The 14554-nt window shown below is 43.1% G+C and overlaps 1 protein-coding gene across 2 annotated transcripts in view; it reads left to right on the forward strand.

Annotated features, from left to right (window-relative positions):
• CCDC61 (coiled-coil domain containing 61) overlaps nt 1–14554 on the forward strand; it is a 121056-nt gene that overhangs the window by 42346 nt on the left and 64156 nt on the right. The gene's annotated exons all lie outside the window — the stretch shown is intronic.

Genomic DNA, 14554 nt, shown 5'->3' on the forward strand with positions numbered 1-14554 from the left:
AGTTCAAACAAGTGAGGGTTATGTCCCCTACCAGCAGATAGAGGCGGAGCACAAAAGCTTTCTCCTTGGCATCGTTGCCTCTATGATAAGTGACGCAACACAGAAACTCCAGTATTCTCTGCCTCTAGCAGATGGTAGGACTCATTGTTGGTGCAGCAGAATTTCCAGAAGGCACCAACACTGCCGAGGGCCAGAAACCCAGAAATGTTATTTGAATTAGTAAATAAATTAACCTCCGATCCGGCACAGAGCATTTTAGACAGTAATGAGAACCTTAGCCAAGATTTGGCATTATTGTTTAAAAATAAAATTGACAAAATAATCACAGGTTTGGATAAAATTCCGACGCAAGAAATTAGTATGAAGATAAAAGATATCCCAATGTGGTCTGAATTTAATGAAACATCAGTTGATGAAGTGACAAACCTTATTCAGAAACTTAATCTGGCCCAACATCCGCTTGATGCAATACCAGTAATAACCTTAAAACAGATGGCTCAAATGATTTGCCCCACTAATCACCATCATTATTAATGTGTCTCTAAATGAAAGCTTTATGCCAATGGAACTAAAACAAGCTATTTCCCATCGATAGCAGGGCTGAATTAGCCATGCTGTCTGGGAGCGTCTCGCGACCAGTCAGTAGGCGGAGTTTTCTCAGTTAGTACTCATTTAGTACAGAGTTTTGAACTCTGTATGGCTGCGCGGTGAGCTTCCGACTCGATTGCCTTGTTACCTCAGTCTCTTTTTTTTCGGTGAACAAGTCTGCATGCGGGGTTTTTCTCCTCGTCTCTGAAGAGATTTTTTCTCAAACATGTTTTTTTTTACAATTTTTTTAGGCAGTGATGGCTCCTAAGCCATCCGGATTTAAGTACTGCCAATGCGGTAAAATTATGTCCATTACAGATGGACATAATTACTGCTATATTTGCCTGGGATCGGAACACGACTAAGTCTCATGCCGGGACTGTGCTCGTATGTCTCCCAGAGCCCAAAGGAAGCGCGCAGAAAAAATTGTGAGTCTAAAGGTATCGTCAACACAGTCTTCGCTGGGACCGTCGAAGAGACCGAAGAAGAATCAGTCAAAAAGGTCTGCATCGCTAGAGGGTACCTTGGCCAGGGTGGTCCATTGTACCTGAAGACTGGAGGATAGCAAATGTAACCCCAATATTTAAAAAGGGCTCCAGGGGCGATCCGGGAAACTACAGACCGGTTAGCCTGACTTCAGTGCCAGGAAAAAAAATAGTGGAAAGTGTTATAAACATCAAAATCACAGAACATATAGAAAGACATGGTTTAATGGAACAAAGTCAGCATGGCTTTACCCAGGGCAAGTCTTGCCTCACAAATCTGCTTCACTTTTTTGAAGGAGTTAATAAACATGTGGATAAAGGTGAACCGGTAGATATAGTATACTTGGATTTTCAGAAGGCGTTTGACAAAGTTCCTCATGAGAGGCTTCTAGGAAAAGTAAAAAGTCATGGGATAGGTGGCGATGTCCTTTCGTGGATTGCAAACTGGCTAAAAGACAGGAAACAGAGAGTAGGATTAAATGGGCAATTTTCTCAGTGGAAGGGAGTGGACAGTGGAGTGCCTCAGGGATCTGTATTGGGACCCTTACTGTTCAATATATTTATAAATGATCTGGAAAGAAATACGACGAGTGAGATAATCAAATTTGCAGATGACACAAAATTGTGCAGAGTAGTTAAATCACAAGCAGATTGTGATAAATTGCAGGAAGACCTTGTGAGACTGGAAAATTGGGCATCCAAATGGCAGATGAAATTTAATGTGGAAAAGTGCAAGGTGATGCATATAGGGAAAAATAACCCATGCTATAATTACACGATGTTGGGTTCCATATTAGGTGCTACAACCCAAGAAAGAGATCTAGGTGTCATAGTGGATAACACATTGAAATCGTCGGTTCAGTGTGCTGCGGCAGTCAAAAAAGCAAACAGAATGTTGGGAATTATTAGAAAAGGAATGATGAATAAAACGGAAAATGTCATAATGCCTCTGTATCGCTCCATGGTGAGACCGCACCTTGAATACTGTGTACAATTCTGGTCGCCGCATCTCAAAAAAGATATAATTGCGATGGAGAAGGTACAGAGAAGGGCTACCAAAATGATAAGGGGAATGGAACAACTCCCCTATGAGGAAAGACTAAAGAGATTAGGACTTTTCAGCTTGGAGAAGAGACGACTGAGGGGGGATATGATAGAGGTGTTTAAAATCATGAGAGGTCTAGAACGGGTAGATGTGAATCGGTTATTTACTCTTTCAGATAGTAGAAGGACTAGGGGACACTCCATGAAGTTAGCATGGGGCACATTTAAAACTAATCGGAGAAAGTTCTTTTTTACTCAACGCACAATTAAACTCTGGAATTTGTTGCCAGAGAATGTGGTTCGTGCAGGTAGTATAGCTGTGTTTAAAAAAGGATTGGATAAGTTCTTGGAGGAGAAGTCCATTACCTGCTATTAGGTTCACTTAGAGAATAGCCACTGCCATTAGCAATGGTTACATGGAATAGACTTAGTTTTTGGGTACTTGCCAGGTTCTTATGGCCTGGATTGGCCACTGTTGGAAACAGGATGCTGGGCTTGATGGACCCTTGGTCTGACCCAGTATGGCATTTTCTTATGTTCTTATGTTCTTATGTCAATCCACCAAGGCCAGTGAAGGAAGTTGAGGCCGTAACTCCTCTTTCACAGAAATCCCCTCATGAACCGTGTGGGTTTCAGTTTACTGAACCTGCTCGATCCCGCTTATCGACACCGAAGAAATTGGGTCATAAAAAATCAAATCGGCCGAACCTGGACAGCACGTCGGCGCCAGGATGCGCGCATGGCGCATAACTCATCGGCGCACACCTCTGCTCCACGCACACGACATCGGCGCATCTAAGCGTACAGCGTCTATGCCACGCGACGCAGCAGAGCATCATGGCTTAAAACATGTGAAGCTATCGAGTCAACCTCGAATTCCGACACACCAGCCTTGACGCAGCCTATACTGCTAAGTCAGGAATGTCTTAAGTCACAAAAACGAAACATTTAACATCTTCAAAACCTAGTGACACAGATTCTGACCAGCATCTGGAACTAGTCTCTGTCCATGACTCCGACACTTCTAACGAAGATTCTGATTCTCATGAGCCTTCCCTTAGTAGACCACAACCCCCTCCTCAAGACTCGCTCATAGCAGCAATGCCTTCAGGACCAGCTCCTTTTTCAGGACCTGCACAACCTCTCGCATCTAAAGCGATGTTACAGATTTTGCAGGCATTAAATACTTTTCTTCAAGATCTCAACACGGTACATTCTCAGCCTTCACTTGCGCCTTCTCAGCCTTCGCCAACTCCACTCCTTCCCTCTCAGCCGTCAGCACCATCTCCAATTGCTGATCGACCGGACTCTCCAGACTCGCCATGGCCATCGTCCCCCTGGTTCATATACAGGTTTTCCATGTGACCCTCCAGAAGGTCTCCTGGAACCTTATTCCCCTCCCGAAGACTTGTCCTATGCAAAGTTCGAGAAAGTAGGCTCTCTTTTAAATATAGAGTTGGGAAAGATTCCTGATCCTAGGACGGAGGTTCTTGGAATACTGAAAATATTTGAAATGCCTCCAGAGCCAACAGCTCTACCACCACATCCAGTACTGGATACGGTCCTTCTTAAAATGTGGGAGAAACCTTTTACCACCACAGCTACATCAAGGAAAATGGACTTCAAGTACTGTATGCATAATTCAACAATTTACGATGTCACACAATTGCCACACAACTCAATAGTAGTGGAATCTGCACTATCAAAGCAAAAAGGTCAAAACTTCATGCTAATTCACCACCAGGGAAGGACCATAAGTCCATGGATGACTTCAGCCGTAAAGTATACCATTCGTCCATGCTAGCAACAAAAATTCAACACCATCAGTTTTACGTAATCCAGTATTTATTTGAATGTCTTCAGAGATTACGTCCCATATGTTTAGCCTCTGATAATACTCTTCCACAGCCATTTACAGACATGGAAGAAGGACTTCATCTACTTCGGTCTGTGTATGAGTCGTTTGTCTTCCGCAACATCTTCGGCTACAGCTATAGCAGCAAGACGAATGGCATAGTTGAGAGCGAGCGCTATAAGAGAGGACGTCCACAATAAGTTAGCGGACATACCATGTCTAGGAGACATCTTTTTGATGAGAAGTTTGTGGAAACCGTTACCCTTCTTAAAAGAACAGAGTACCGCGGTCCTGTCACTCACTTCTCCTACAGACCCCCATACCTCGTCCAGGAAATTTTACCCTTCATTCAGGAAGAAATCCTACTCAAGGGCACCCTTTAAACCATACAATACCTATCGAACACAAAATTATTCCCACCAGAGATACAATCTCAGACTCATCAATCTCGTGGACGACCTCGTCAACAACAACCACAAAAGCCAGCACTAGCACCCCCTCAAAAACAGACTTCATCTTTTTGAGCTATCCCGAGCCACCTCCACCACCATACATAGGTCGCCTCCAGCTATTCTATGCCAATTGGGAGGCAATTACCTCAGATTCTTGGGTGCTGAACATCATAAGGGAAGGCTACCAGATAAATTTTGTAACACAACCATGCCTCCCTCATTCCCCCCCCCCCCCCCCCCCCCCGAATACATCAACCCACTCACTGTACCTTCAAGAACAGTTACAAAATCTACAAAGGCAAAAATCCATTCAAAGAATTCCAATATCACAGGAAAATCGGGGATTCTACTCCCATTATTTCCTCATCCCAAAAAAGTCTGGAGGTCTTCGACCCATCTTCGACCTATGGAATCTCAACAAACACATTCAGAAAGAAAAATTCAAGATGACGTCTCTAAAGACTATATTCTTTCCCTCCTACAGCCAACGACTGGCTATGTTCCATAGACTTGAAGGATGCATACTCCCACATACCCATGCACCCTTCTTCCTTGCAATACCTTTGCTTTCAAGCTCAGAACAGCCACTATCGATACAAAGTTCTACCCTTTGGCCTATCTTTGGCCCCAAGAGTGTTCACAGAATGTTTAGTGGTGGTGGTGGCTCACCTCAGACAACTGTTGATCCAGATAGGGAAATATCTGGATGACTGGCTTTTAGTAGCCTCGGATCAGGCTACTCTACGGAAACACACGTTCCAAACAATCAATTGCCTTCAGACATTGGGCTTCATAATAAATTACAAGAAGTCCAACCTGCAACCGACCCAAACACTACAGTTAATTTGAGCGCTCATCGATACAACACAACAGAGAGCATACCCTTCCGCAGGACAGGATTCAAACGCTATCCTCACTAGCTCGACGTCTATGCAACTGATCATATACTTCGGCACGTCAAGCCCTCCAGTTACTGGGTCACATGGTGGCAGCTATCTATGTAGTTCCATACACCAGTCTATACATGAGCCGCCTACAATGGGGACTAAAGAATCAGTGGTCTCAATACTTTCAACCCCTCTCAACCAGGATACAACTTACGACTCAAATGCGCATCGACATTCAATGATGGAAAAACACCAACAACCTGACCTAGGGTGCACCTTTCCGGTTACCTCCCCATCAACTTATGCTCAGAATGGATGCATCCAGGAGGGGCTGGGGAGCCCATCTGAGCAATCTAAAGACTCAAGGTCTCTGGTCTCCTTAGGAGAGCACACAACAGATCAACCTCCTGGAACTTCGAGCCATCTAGAAAGCGCTTCAAACCTTCTCCCCTCAAGTTCAGGGCAAGCATCTCATGGTATACACAGACAACCAAGTCGCCATGTTCTACATAAACAAGGAAGGAGGGTCAGGTTCATGGATCCTCTTTCGGGAAACACTTCGAATACTGACATGGGCAATAGCAAACAAAGTTTCAATGCAAGCCACTTACCTTCCGGGTTTAGATAACGTCACAGCGGATCGTCTCAGCAGAATATTTCATCCACACGAATGGACTTTGAATCCAGAAGTAGCAACAAGGATTTTTCAATGCTGGGGCAACCCGATAATAGATCTCTTTGCCTCAAACACATGCATTTTGCTCCATTTACCCAAGCAAACTTAGTCATGATCCGGATGTCTTTCTCATCCCATGGATGAAGGGTTTGCTCTATGCTTACCCTCCCATTCCGTTAATATCAAGGACAATTCAGAAATGCAACCGAGACACAGTGGGATATGATCCTCATAGCTCCAGCACGGCCAAGGGCAGGCCTGGTATCCGTATCTCATGTGGCTCTCCATTCACCCACCAATTCCACTGGAGAACCATCTACGTCTGTTAACTCAGGAAGGGGGGTCCCTCCTTCATCCAATGCATCGTTCCCTCCACCTGACAGCTTGGAGGTTGAAAGGCATTTATTAAGCCACCTGGGTCTGCCATCTCAACTTGAAGACATTCTCATTGCATCCAGGAATCCTTCAACCAGACATAACTATGCAGGAAAGTGGCATCGTTACACGGAATGGTGCAAACCGCGACAACTAGATCCGTTCTCATCAACAGCCACGCAACTCCTGGAGTATCTCCATACGCTCTACCTTGCTGGTCTAACGTTGGCTTCCGTTCCTGTGTATTGCAGCTTTCCACCACTCTCATAATGGACTTTCCATTTTCAACCATCCGTTGATCTCCAGATTCATGCGGGACATGCTATGTCTATGGCCACCGGTGTCAAAGCCACCTATACCATGGAATCTCAATATAGTCCTTGAACAGCTAATGCTGCCTCCTTTCGAGCCATTAGATTCATGCCACATCAAATACCTCACATGGAAAATGGTATTTCTAGTGGCCATCACATCAGCACAGAGAGTAAGTGAACTATAAGCCTTGGTTCACTACTCTCCTTATTTAGAATTTTACCATGATAAGGTCACTCTTCGGCCTCATCCTATTTTCCTTCCTAAAGTAGTATCGGCTTTCCACATAAATCAGTCAGTTACATTGCCAATCTTCAAACCTAAACCTCATCATAATGACCGAGACAAGCTTCTGCACTCTTTAGACTGTAAAAAGAGCTTTAGCTTATTACAAACAAAGGACTCAATCTCAAGGAAGACCATCTCAATTGTTCCTCTCTTTTAACCCTAATAATCCAAAACAGCCTGTCTCCAAAAGAACCATTGCTAGTTGGCTATCCCAATGCATTGAATTCTGCTACAATAAATGTTCTATTGTTTTGAGCAACAAACCAAAAGTGCACCAGATACGAGCAACAGCAGCATCTGTTGCGCATTTAAGAAAAGTTCCACTACTGGACATCTGCAAAAGCGGCAACTTTGTCTTCTCTTCATACTTTCACAACTCACTACTGTATCTGACAGCAAGCATCTTCCGATGCAGCTTTGGGTTCGGCAGTTCAGTCAACCCTAAATACAGAATAAGACTGTCTACCTTTATTAAAGGGTAGTGTCCTCAAATCATAAAAACTTACTATATGGACATAACCCGGGAGCTTGGGACTCCCAGACAGCATGGCTAATTCAGCCCTGCTATCTATGGGGAAAAAGCAAGTTTGCTTACCGTAAACGGTATTTCCATAGATAGCAGGATGAATTAGCCATGCGATCCCTTCCCACCTCCCTAGACAGTCTACAGATTCTATCAAAAAACATTTCCACGTACATCTCGCTTGGCTACAAGAGAATGAGGTAGCAAGGCAATCGCGCGGGAAGCTCACTGCGCAGCCGTACAAAGTTCAAAACTCTGTACTAACTGAGAACTCCGCCTACTTGACCGGTCGCGAGACGCTCCCAGACAGCATGGCTAATTCATATTGCTATCTATGGAAATACCATTTATGGTAAGCAAACTTGCTTTTATCAAACCAATTTTAAAAAAGAAAAATTCTTTTGAAATTAAGAAATGCTGGACTTCTTTCAAGAGTCTTCACCTCCACACAAGAGTAAGTAAAGGTTTAAAAAGTTTAAATACTTAAAATATAACTCCCTCTTCCAACGCCTCCATTTTGTAAGATCCAGGACTGAGTTTAAAGGAGAGGTCGGAGCTGGCTAAACTCCTCTTCTTTGTTTTCATTTTTAAATCTACATGCCTCATACGAAGAGGAAGGAAAGGGTACCCACACCTCAACCAACTATTGAGGGGTTTTTTGCCCCGACCCACATTTCAACCCCAGGAGCGTCCGCCTGGAAGCCAGGTGAGGAACACACCCAGACTCTCTTGGATCCACATACATCTCTTAGCCCTGGGGCTCCTGAGACTCCCTCTCCTCCCTCTCCTCCCATGAACAGCCATACCCGGCCACAGGACCGGCCGGCACAACAAATATTGTTGAGTGCTAAGCCGGTTACAGAGACTATAACCGAGAATTCAACGGAAGGCGTTCTAATTGGAGATACGGCGGATGGAAATGGACGATTGATAGAGTTGCAAGCAGCGATGGAAAATATTGACACTTTAAGGCCGAGTACCTCCTTTTCCAACTTAGAGGAGGAGAGGAACCAGCAAATGAATCCTCTAGGATTATTGAAATTTGCAGGGAAGGAGGGGCAAGATTAGTTCTCAATTTAAAATTGGTTAAACCACAAGAAATTACTTTGGGAATGGTTTGGGAAGTGTTATAGATGATTCAGTATTCAATTATTTCATTAACAGAGGCTATTAATAATTCTCAGACTAAAATTCAGGTAATGGAGCCAATGTTGGCTTTTCACGATACAAAAATAAAAGAGATAGATGTAAAAATTTCTTCTATACAGGAAACACAGATTAAATTAATTCAAGATGAAAGTATTTCAATGAAGAAAATAGAGAATTTGGAGAATTCCATAAGATACTTACGGGTACTAAATTTCCCTAAATTAAAATTAATTTCAGCTAGAGAGCAATTTAAGAGATATCTTGTTGAGATTCTCAAAGGAATCTCTACCCTTAATATCTAATATTTATTATGTACCATCAACAGTGAAAGAAGAACAAAGGGCACCAGTTATGGCGCCACAGGGGGAAGAATTAAATTTAGCTGCATTTCTAGAAACATCGGTAGAGGATCAGGTCGAATATCTTGGTACGCTCTTAGTTTCATTTGCTCTTTCTATGGATAGGGATTCAGTTTTAAATTTGTATTTTCGGAATAGAAGTAAAAAGTATCTAGGGCAAAAGATTTGGGTATACCCTGATATTACTCGGGCCACTCAAATTCGAAGAAAAAAATTCTTGGAAATGTGCCAAGAGGCTAGGCAGCTAGGCGCAAAAATTACAGTTAGGTACCCATGTAAATGCCTTGTAACTTTGAATAATAATCGATACTTCTTTTTTTGAGCCATCTCAATTGAGATTTTGGTTGGATAATCATGGAATTGAGAATAATGTAGCCCAACCTACTCAGCATAATTAATAATAGGCTTATCTCCTTTTTTTCTTTTTCATTTTATGTGCATATATGTTCTTGTAATCTCTGGATCTTACATATTTACCTATGACTAAGGATGAGAGATTATATATGGATAGGTAAATGTTTTCAAATTCTTATCTATGTATGCTTAAAAATGTAATGTTTAATAAGTGATTGAAAGAAATGTTTGTTTTATTTATTTTTAATTTTTATATACTGAGGTTCTTGTATGAAATACAAATCACTCCGTATTGAAAAAAAAAGAAAAATCTGGATAACAGAGTATTAAGTAATTACAGACCGATTTCGAATCTTCCATTTATTGCCAAATTAATTGAAAAAGCTGTTTTAAAACAACTAACTGAACATGTAGAAAACAGATGTACTTAACCACACACAATATGGATTCAGAAAAATCCTTAATACAGAAACACTACTTCTTTCTCAACATGATTCCATCTTGAGAGGTTTCGACACTGGTAATAAATATTTATTATTGCTCCTAGATCTTTCTGCAGCGTTTTGACATCGTTGATCACAAAATCATGGTACGCAGACTAAATGAAATTGGCATAAGTGGTAAACTGTTAAAATGGCTAACTTCTTTCCTAAACAATAGGATATATCAAGTAAGGATCAATAACATATCATCTGTGATAATTAACCTTAATACTGGAGTCCCGCAAGGGTTGGCACTATCCGCGACATTGTTTAATATCTATATGACCCCACTTTGTCATCTGTTATCAGGACTCGGTGTAAAATACTATTTGTACGCTGATGATATTCTGGTCATAATACCAGTCACAGATACCCTTGAGAAAGCTTTTCAAACAATAGCAATTTATTTAAATGTAATAAAACAACTCCTCACTCAAATGAAACTTTGCATTAACATTGCAAAAGCTGAAATAATTTTGCTAGAAAGAAAAGCCTTAACTAATGAAACTAATCTTCATTTCAAATACAAAAATATTCAAATTAACTTAGGATCTACAATTAGAGATCTTGGAGTCTATTTAGACCCAGAGCTAATCTTTAAAAAAACATATAGCCACCAAAACAAAAGAAGGTTACTACAAACTCTTAAGAAGACTAAAACTGTTATTAAACCTAAAAGACTTCAAAACAGTTCTACAGACTCTAATATTTTCATCCACAGATTACTGTAATGTACTCTTTCTTGGTTTACCATATTCTACAATTCGTCCGTTACAGATCCTGCAGAATTCAGCTGCAAGGATATTAACTGGTACTTCTAGACAAGAGCACATTACCCCTATCTTAATAAACTTACGTTGGTTACCTATAGAACAGAGGGTACAATTTAAATCGCTATGGGCTGGATTTTAAAACCCCCCCTGCGCGCACCGAGCCTATTTTGCATAGGCTCGGCGGCGCGCGCGTAAATCCCGGGGCTTGCAAAAAGGGGCGGTCGGGGCCGTGGCCAGGGGGCGTGGCCGAGTGCCCCGACACAGCGGCCTGTGTCGGGGCCTGGCGCACGTAAGTTACTACTGCCCGGAGGCAGTAGCACCTTTTCAGATAAAGGTGGGGGGGGTGGTCTAGATAGGGCCGGGAGGGTGGATTAGGTAGGGGAAGGGAGGGGAAGGTGCGGGGGGGGGGGGCGGGGTGGAAGGAAAGTTCCCTCTGAGGCCGCTCCGATTTCGGAGCGGCCTCGGATGGAACAGGCAGCGCGCGCAAGTTGCACAAATGTGCACCCCCTTGCGCGCACCGACCCCGGATTTTATAAGATACGCACGGCTTATAAAACCCAGCGTACTTTTGTTCGCGCGCGCACTGTCTTTTAAAATGTACCCCTATGTATTTTGCATAAGGTGATTCACGGGGACAAAATTGAATGGTTAAATGCGGCAATACGGCTACATATGCCGCAGAAAAATTTAAGATCTGCAAACAAAGGTCTACTATCCATTCCATCTCTGGTTTCAGCAAAATTAACATCTGTAAGAGATAGGGCCTTATCGCTAGCGGGACCTAAAATTTGGAATAAACTTCCAACTGGTCTAAAATTAGAAACTAACACGGCAGTATTAAAAAAAAATACCCAACAAAAAAAAAACTAAACTAAACTAAAAACATGGCTCTATCAATAGGCTTTCAGTGAAGGTGAAAACATAACAGGAAGGATGAGTAATGCAATTTTCCATCACCTTTAATGTTCATTTTGTAATGTGTTTTATTGTTTTTATAATATAAAATTGTAATAGAATTTAACTATGTAATGACAATACTGTATTTGTACATATATTTTATTTACTTGATGTAGTATGTCACTTTGTTAAGTGTTAACTGATGTATACCAGCATTTGGCTTTGTCAAATGCTGGTATATAAATTTTAATAAATAAATTAAAAGGGGGGGGGGGGGGGGGGGTGATTTTCAGGACAGCTTGTGCTTTTAGCCTCAGAGTGCTGAGGAGAGAATCTTCCAACTTTCCAATCCCCCTTCCCCCTCCCCATGCACTCTGCCTGCTCTGTGGTCTAAAGAAAGGCAACAAAAAAAGATACACACAAAGCATCAGCAATTCAGAGCTTTACCTGGAGAGGGCCTCACAGGTAGCAGTCTCCAGGTTAGTGGTAGACCGGAGCATAGTTTCCCTACCCCATGGGACAAGTGTGTTGCATGGTGGGAGGTCTCTTGTTGGCACTGGGTCTTCGCTGTGGCATCAGGAGCAGTCAAGACAAGTCCAGCAACCGCCATTACCATGCATGTGGCTCCAGAAGGTCAGCATCTTATATGGAGCCTCTATGCTTGTCATGAATCTGTGCTATGGAGGTCACAGGAGAGGGCTCTCAATCCTCTGGTGGGTCTAGTACTCTTCCCTGCCAGTCAAGCAGGCTTCTGCAGTGGTTCTGTGACCAGGTTAAGCTAGTGAAGAGGTCCCTAGTGCACTGTTTTTGACAGGAGCATCATCTATTTTGGACCAATTTCCTGCTGATTTGTCAGCCCTCAGCAGACTTGTGTGAGTTCAAAAGGGGAATTTGGAGATCCCCAGGTTCTGACTCTTTGCAAGGCCTCAGAATCAAGTTGCCTTAAATCAGGTTAGTGAGTATGGTAAATCTTTGCCTGAATTTTTTTATTTTTTACATCAAGCTTTTTGTGCTTTGTAAGCCTTCCTCGAAGGCTTTTAATCTCCAGCCAGGGACCTCTGTTCCTCTCGAGGCCCAGGGGATCAGTGAGTCTCCCTTATCTTGTTTTGGAGGACATTCTGTGAGGGAGCCTGATGATTAGGTGGTGTGCATCTGTGGAAGAAGGTAAAGGTCTCTTCTGATAGGGAAGATGATACTGTTATTCGCTTGTTTTGCAAGGACAAAATCACAGCTCTAAGTGGGTTCTTGCCTCGGGATAGTGAAGCCAACAGTGGAGGAGATGCTGGTCTGGACCCTATTATTAAAGTGGTCTGCAAGTCCTCCAAGGCTTTTCCATTCCAGAGTTGAGGGGTGGTGTTAGTTGAATGGGAGGCCTCTGAGAGTGGTCTCACATTCTGCTAACACCTTATTTCCCTGTACGTACCCAGAGCAGTCCAGACTCCTGGGTTTTGCCTCCCCTCCAGCAAATGGTGTCACAGTGGCCATGAGAAGGACTACGGTCCCCACTTCTCTTTAAGGATCCTCAGGATCAGAAGATAAAGCTCCCACTGAAACATCTGTTTTGGGCTGCCAGAGCTGCAGCAGTAATTTCGATTTGTAGCAGTTTTGTGGCCAGGTCACTCTTGCACTGGATTCAGCATCTCCCTGAGAGTGCGGATACAGCTAGAATGGAATCTGTGGTGGCCTTTTTAGCAGACACCCTTTATGATCTTTGGGTTTCTTCTAAATTGGTAGCTGCTTCTGTGCAGGTTAACACCATGTCTTTTGTTAAAGTAGTAACTTCCACACTATGCAGGTTACCCCAGGACTTCTGTTAAGGGAAGTAACTTGCCCCATGCAGGTTACCCCCATGACTTCTATTAAGGGAAGTAACTGCCGTTCCATGCGAATTACCCCATGCGTTTTGTTTAGGGTAGTAACTGCTACTTTGTGCAAGTTACCTTCATGACATCTGTTACGGGTGGTAACTGCCGCTCCGTGCAGGTTACCCCAGGTGTTATGGGAAGGAGAGAAACTGCTACAGTGGATGGATTATGCTATTGCCTGGTGTGGGATTAGGAATTGGGCATATTTATGGTTGAAGCCCATAGTGGAACTTAAGGACCTTCAGATTGTGGATCTAGATGTTGACTGCATGAGCTCGAAGGCCTTACAGACTTTGGTGCTCTTGCGCTGCAGAGAGGTGGAAGTTTGATTCTCACTTGTTTCAAGATGTAGATGGTTATGGTGGGTCAGTAGATCCTCATTAAAAAAAACAAACCAAAAACCAAATAGTGACAGGGCTTCTCCTCCATAGTCCACCTCTTCTCCCTGAATGTATTTACTTGAGAATCCCTCTAGTAAGCAGATTTTGTCCCTGTACTGCCTTGCTAGATTTTTCTATCTGGTTGCAGTCCAGGAAGGAGGTAAGAATGGGTCAACAGACACCAGTCCTCAGACAGTGCAAGGAGTTCTTGGGGGGGGGGGCGGGGTTGTTCTTTTCCAAGGTGAGCCCAGCTTTGAACAGGTCACTGATTTGGGAATATGCTTCTCTTGATTCCAGTGCCTTAGGTGGTCAGTGTTTGTCAAGGGTGATCTGCTTCTGTAAGGACCCTTCTTGGAGTTCTGACCCTAGGTCACATTAAAGTTGGTTCTTCAGACTAATCTAGGTGGTGTATCAGCACTCCCTGGTGTTTGAGGTACTAGGTTGACAGTTCTTTCCAGTTTCAGGCTTTGACCCTTGGTCTCATATCAGCATGAAAACCCTTGCAAGGGATTGTGTTAAGGTGCAAGGAAGAATTTTAGGTGAAGTCCTTCAAGAGACTGTGAGGGCTTCTCGACTTCTGACCCTTGCATAACCTAGTTTTTTTTCTGGGAGCCCAGTTTGATACAGATCTGAACCTGAGGTTCCTTCCAGAGCGGTGGCTCCAGAAGCTGATGGCGTCCATAAGGAGTTGTATAAGTTAATCCCTCTATCGATGTAGATCTATCTTTAGTCGCTGGATATTAGGGAGGCAATACTGGACTTGATTCCAGAAGTCAGGATGCCTCAAAAGGCCTGGTACTCCAGGTGGCA

This window comes from Rhinatrema bivittatum, chromosome 11 (genome assembly GCF_901001135.1).
Source record: "Rhinatrema bivittatum chromosome 11, aRhiBiv1.1, whole genome shotgun sequence".
Taxonomy (NCBI): Eukaryota; Metazoa; Chordata; class Amphibia; order Gymnophiona; family Rhinatrematidae; genus Rhinatrema; species Rhinatrema bivittatum.